We start from the raw sequence: 7,066 nt of genomic DNA, 5'->3' as shown, positions 1-7,066 counted from the left end.
TATATATATATATATATATATATATATATATATATATATATATAGACAAACAACTCTCCTCACCTAGGGACAGTTTTAGAGTTACCAATCAGCCTATCATGCACATTTTTTATCTGTGGGAGGAAAACGGAGTATCTGGAGAAAACACACGCAGCAAGGAGAGGACATGCAAACTCCACCCAGAAAGGTCCCAGGCTGGGATTTGAACAGGCAACCTTCTTGCTGAGAGGCAACAGGTCTACCAAGCCACTGTGCTGCCACATTTTAAATCAATTTAACTTTTTCAAATAGTTTTACTACTGTATTTTCCTTTTTGGTTCAAAATAAAGCCATACATGGTTTATTACATACAGAATGCTGCATTCTGTGCAGCTGTGACTGAGTAGTTAGAGTAGTCGCCCTCCAATGGGAAAGTTGGGGGTTTGATTTCCTCAGCAGTCACATGCTGAAGTGCCCTTGGTCAAGACGCTGAACCCCTCATTCCTCGTGTGTCTCATCGGTGTATGAATGTGATCTAAATCACTGATTAGTCTTTGTACAGATCTAGTAGAGTGCTGTATGAATGGATAAATGAGGGCACATGTGGACACGTGTTGTAAAGCGCTTTGAGTATCTTGATTAAATAGAAAGGAGCTATATACTGTAAGTACAATCCATTTACCATTTACCATTCCATAAACATAAATCCTGTAAACAAGTTACTGAAAACTGGCCCACCTCTTTGTGAAGAATCCATGTTTTTTCCTGATTACTTTGTGGTCCTTGAATCTGATGTAAAAATGTGGACTTTATTCCACCAAGTAAAAAAATATAGCTCTGATAGTCCGTTCGTCCTGAAATGTCTCCACCGTCCCAATGATCAGCTCAAAGCTTTTGGAGTGAGGGGGTTTTCTGAGTGGAACCTGCTCTAAGATCAGCCTGTTGGCCCCAGCTTGGCTTCACAAAGACACTGATTGTCCACCTGAAGGGGCAGCTCCCACGGAACTGAGCTAAAGCGTCACTCCCAGTGGGAATTTGGATTATTTCTGCAAGAATTTGGGACTTTATTGGAGACGTTAGTGGAGGAATGTTAACCTCTCTGGTTTCAGACAACAGAGAAGTCTCTGTTTACTGAGAGGAAGTCTCTCTGGTGGTAGAGGAGGAGGGGGGGGGGGGGTCTGAAGGGAAATATCAGAAGGCTGATGATGAGCTGAAGCCTTATAAACATAAATCTGAAGAGACAACGTAATACAATTTAACACATTTTGTTTGGATGAATAATTCTCAAACCTTTGATTGACTAAAACTGTTTTCAGAGCTGGAATGCAAACTTATTTTGTTTACTAAAAAATTAGAAATAAAAAAGGCAAACATTTGAATATTGCTTTTACTTTGATTCCTGTCTGACTTTTACTCCTTTATTGTCCCCATTGCTCAGCAAAGAGGGAGACTGGGAAAAAGCCTCTGTCCATCCATCCATCCAGGCATGTTTTTAGCATGTTAACTTATAAGTGAGGTACTAACTTCCAATTTGATGTAAGTGTGCATCTAGGTGTAAGAAATGATACTATTAAAATTGGGGTTGCCACATCAAAATCCAAGATTGCTACCACAATTTATACATTCATACATATGTACAAGGGCAGCACGGTGTCACAACTGGTAGAGTTGCTGCCTCTCAGGTTACCCTGGTTCAAATCTTGGTCTGGGGGCCTTTCTGGGTGGAGTTTGCATGTTCTCTCCGTGCTGCGTGAGTTTTCTCCAGGTACTCTGGTTTCCTCCCACAGACCAAAAACATGCATGTTAGGCTGATTCATAACTCTATAAATTGTCCCTATGTGCGAGAGAGAGAGTGAATGGTTGTTTGTCTCGTTTGTCTCTATGTGGCCCTGTGATGGACTGGAGACCCGTCCAGGGTGTACCCCGACTCTTGCAAAGTGAAAGCTGGACATGGGCACCAGTGACCCCCGTGACCCAAAATGGAATAAACGGGTAAAGATAATGGATGGATGGATGGCTGGATGGATTTGGTTGAATATAGTATTTTACAAGTCATGTATAAAGCTCATAAAAAAATATTACCCCCACATATTCAATTAAAATTTGTTTAAAACACAGAGAGTCAATATAACCTTAAGGGAATGGAAATGTTTGTAAAACCTCCATTTAGAACTGGTCTGAAGGAGCTGTGTTGTAGTTCAGAGAACAGGATGTGGAATTGCCTCAATATCACCATAAACATTTGTAAAACATGGGCAGCACGGTGGCGCAACTGGTAGAGCTGCTGCCTCTCAGCGAGCAGGTCCCTGGTTCAAACCCCGGTCCAGGGGCCTTTCTGGGTGTAGTTTGCATGTTCTCTCCGTGCATGCGTGGGTTTTCTCCGGGTGCTCCGGTTTCCTCCCACAGTCCAAAAACATGCATGTTAGGCTGATTGGTAATTCTAAATTGTCCCTAGGTGTGAGTGAGAGAGTGAATGCTCGTTTGTCTCTATGTGGCCCTGTGATGGACTGGAGACCCGTCCAGGGTGTACCCCGCCCCTCGCACAGTGATTGCTGGACATGGGCACCAGCGACCCCCGTGACCCAAAATGGAATAAACGGGTAAAGAAAATGGATGGATGGACATTTCTAAAACAATTTATATGTTTAAAAATATGATTAAGGTGATAGTTGTTGGGAAGGTATGGCGACAGGTGAAGGATGCCTGATGTTTTTTATTTTCAATTTGGAAATTGTTTGAGCATAGGTTGTTGTTTGTTTGTAGTTATTTTATCGATCCATCCATCCATCCATCCATTTTCTTCCGCTTATCCGGGGTCGGGTCGCGGGGGTAGCAGCCTAAGTAGGGAGGCCCAGACTTCCCTCTCCCCAGCCACTTGGGCCAGCTCCTCCGGGGGAATCCCGAGGCGTTCCCAGGCCAGCCGAGAAATATAGTCCCTCCAGCGTGTCCTGGGTCTTCCTCTGGGCCTCCTCCTGGTGGGATGTGTCCGGAACACCTCACCAGGGAGGCGTACAGGAGGCATCCTAAACAGATGCCCGAGCCACCTCAACTGGCTCCTCTCGATGTGGAGAAGCAGCGGCTCTACTCTGAGTCTCTCCCAGATGATCGAGCTTCTCACCCTATCTCTAAGGGAGAGCCCAGACACCCTGCGGAAAAAACTCATTTTGGCCGCTTGTATCCGAGATCTCGTTCTTTCGGTCACAACCCAAAGCTCATAACCATAGATGAGGGTGGGAACGTAGATCGATCAGTAAATTGAGAGCTTCGCCTTTTGACTCAGCTCTCTTCACCACGACAGACCTGTACAGGGTCCGCTTCACTGCAGACACTACACCTATCCGCCTATCGATCTCACATTCCATTTTTCCCTCATTCGTGAACAAGACTCCAAGATACTTGGACTCCTCCACTTGGGGCAGGACCTCCTCCCTGACCCGGAGAAGGCACTCTACCCTTTTCCGGCTCAAGACCATGGCCTCAGATTTGGAGGAACTGATCCTCATCCCAGCCACGTCGCATTCGGCTACGAACCGCTCCAGCGAAAGCTGTAGATCAATCAATCAACCTTTATTTAGACAGGTAAATCCCATTGAGCCTCGAGGACTCATTTACAAGAGAGACCTAATTTCAACAAAGAAAGATGACAACAACGGACAACAGCAACAACAATAAACAGTTATAAAAAGTCATACTGCAGGGTTTTTTTTTAAACAAATAGGATGGCTAAAAGGAAAAGGTAACAAAACAATCAAACAAAAAAAACAGCTAGATTCCAAGACAAATGTAGAAAACTAAAAACAGGAACATGTCTGCATTGGTCCCTGCCAGGTGTCCAACAGATTCTTAAAGACACTTAGAGAGGTCAAGGTCGAGAGCTTCAAATCTTTTTGTAAGATATTCCAGGAAACAGGAGCGGAATAGGAGAAGGCCCTTTTGCCTAGTTCAGTCCTCATTGAGGGAACACTGCAGGTAATAATGTCCTGAGAGCGCACTCCGTAGCTGCACTCACGCAGGGACATGTAGGAGGAGATGTATGAAGGCAGCAGAACAAGAAGTGATTTAAAGATGAAAATATACCAGTGAGAGAGTCTGCGTGAAGTTAATGATGTCCAGTTAACCAGTGAATACAGGGTGCAATTGTGGGTACGAAAATCACAGCCAGTTATGAATCTTAGTGCACCATGATAGACAGCATCCAACATCTGCAGGGTTCTTGTAGGAGTGTTCATGTAAATAATGTCACCATAATCAATTGAGGGAAGGAAAGTCACAGATACAAGGCGTTTTTTAGCATTCAGGGTTAGACAGGATCTGTTTCTGAAAAAGAAACTCAGTTTAACTTTCAGTTTCTTTATCAAGTTTTCCACATGGAGCTTAAAAGAGAGATGTGAGTCGACCAAGATACCCAAATATTTATAGGAATCAACAAACTCAATGGGGACACCATTTAAGGATAAAATCGGAGGAAGAACTGCTGGGACCAACTTCCTATTTGAAAAAAGCATCCCTTTGGTTTTGTCGGCATTTAGGACAAGTTTGAGGCGAAACCAATCAGTCTGGATGATGTTGAATGCAGATTTCAAAAGCTGGAAAGCCTTAGCAACAGTTTTAGCTCGACAATAAACAACTGTGTCATCAGCATAGAAATGTATGGATGCATTAGCGATGTTTTTACCTACATTATGTATGTAGATTGTAAAGAGGGTGGGTCCTAAGACTGAGCCTTGTGGTACACCATTGTTGACTGTTAAATAACTGGAGGAAGTACCATTATGTTGAACACATTGCCTCCGGTCTGAAAGATAGTTAGAGAACCAACCAATGGTGTGATCTGAGAAACCGATTTCTGAGAAAGTATGACACAAGATGTTCTGATCCACAGTGTCAAAAGCTTTAGACAGGTCTAAGAAAAGTGCAGCACAATAATCCTTATCATCCAGTGCTTCAACAACATCATTAAGAACCTTCAGTGAAGCAGTGGTTGTGCTGTGTTGTTTCCTGAAACCAGATTGATGTGGAGGTAAGATGTTAAATGAGTCCAGGTAATTTTTGATTTGAGAGTTTATCAGTTTTTCTAGATCCTTGGCTAAAATGCAGAGTTTAGAGATTGGTCGATAGTTGTTCAGTGAGGTGGGGTCACCTCCCTTCAGCAAAGGAAGAACAAAGGCTGTTTTCCAAGTGTCTGGGATGGAGTTTTGTCTTATGGAGAGATTGAAGATGTGGGTCACAGGGACTGTGATGATATGAGCAGCCAGAATTAAGAAATAAGGTAGAAGTTCATCAGGACCTGCAGATTTTTTAGGGTCTAGATCTTTTAACAGTTTATTGACCTCACTGACTGAGAATGGAGAAAAAGAGAAGCTGTGATTAACTGAGGATTGACTTGTAGGAGGGATTTGATTTGTAGAAGTTTGGTTATTAGGGGAAGTGGCTGATCTTCCATTAGTAACTGTGTCAAATAAAGAACCAGAAGCAACAAAATGTTTGTTGAAACAGTTCAGGATCTCGTGCTTATTTGACACAGGAACAGAGTTAACGAGAAGTTGTGATGGGAGGTCAGATGATTGGGGGGTGCCTGAGAGTGATTTGATGGTTTTCCAGAATCTGTTAGGGTCATTTAGATTTTTGGATTTTTGGATTTTTTAGATAACGAACTGACGAAGCCAATAGGACCACATCATCTGCAAAAAGCAGAGTAGCAATCCTAAGGCCACCAAAACGGATCCCCTCAACACCTTGGCTGTGCCTAGAAATTCTGTCCATAAAAGTTATGAACAGAATCTGTGACAAAGGGCAACCTTGGCGGAGTCCAACTCTCACTGGGAACAAGCCCGACTTACTGCCAGCGATGCGGACCAGGCGCTGACACGGTCATACAGGGCCCATATCAAAGGGCCCGGTACCCCATACTCCAAGAGTACCCCCCAGAGGGTTCCCCGAGGGACACGGTCGAACGCCTTCTCCAAGTCCACAAAGCACATGTAGACCGGTTGGACAAACTCCCAGTCACCCTCCAGGACCCTGCTGAGAGTGTAGAGCTGGTCCAGTGTTCCACGACCAGGACAAAAACTGCACTGCTCCTCTTGAATCCGAGGTTTGACTATCCGATGGACCCTCCTCTCCAAAACCCCCGAATAGACGTTACCAGGGAGGCTTAAGAGTGTGATCCCCATGTAGTTGGAACACACTCTACGGTCCCCCTTTTTTGAATAGGGGGACCACCACCCCGGTCTGCCAATCCAGGGGAACTGCCCCCGATGTTCACACAATATTGCAGAGTCACGTAAGCCAACACAACCCTACAACATCCAGAGCCTTAAGGCACTCCGGGCGAATCTCATCCACCCCTGGGGCCCTGCCACCGAGGAGCTTTTTAACCACCTCGGTGACTTCAGCACTAGAGATTGGAGGGCCCGACCCAGGGTCCCTAGGATCCGCTACCTCAGTGGAAGACATGCCGGTGAGATTGGAGAGGTCTTCAAAGTATTCTGCCCACCGACCCACGATATCCTGAGTTGAGGTCAGTAGCACACCACTCCCACTATAAACAGTGTTGGTGGCATACCAGCGAATGCGCACTCCAGTGAACGGGCGCGGAACAGTAGCGTGAGCGTTCTCGATGGCGACCAGGAAGAGTTGCTGGAGTTCCTGCGGTTGCCATAAGGCCGCAGCGGCGTTTTGCTGCGAGGGCCTTCAATGTTCCTTGCAGCTTTAATTGTTCTGTTTATTATTTTTCTTTTTCTTCTCTGACAAGAGGGCTAATTTGGAGGGGTTAACATATCTGAAAACTCACCAAACTTTACCCATAGTTGTCCCTGTAGTGTGTCAAGGACAGTTTTGCTGTGAACATACGGTCCCACCAAATGTGTTATTTAAAACACGTACGGTCCCACTAAATGTAGTGAAAGTGGGGTGCAGCTTCGCTGTACCTTCACTACTAATTATTTAAATATAACGGGTTCTTTCTTTTTCGAGTTAAATTAATGCCATGTGACGAGGTAACTGTGAGGATTGTTTAATCAGTGACAAGAGACGTTAATTTTCCTTTGACCCATCAGAATAAATGCGGTCATTTATTTAACAGAAT

The sequence above is a fragment of the Nematolebias whitei genome, chromosome 15 (assembly GCF_014905685.2).
Source record: "Nematolebias whitei isolate Nwh7 chromosome 15, NemWhi1, whole genome shotgun sequence".
Lineage (NCBI taxonomy): Eukaryota > Metazoa > Chordata > Actinopteri > Cyprinodontiformes > Rivulidae > Nematolebias > Nematolebias whitei.
Note: the sequence above shows the minus strand (reverse complement) of the source record.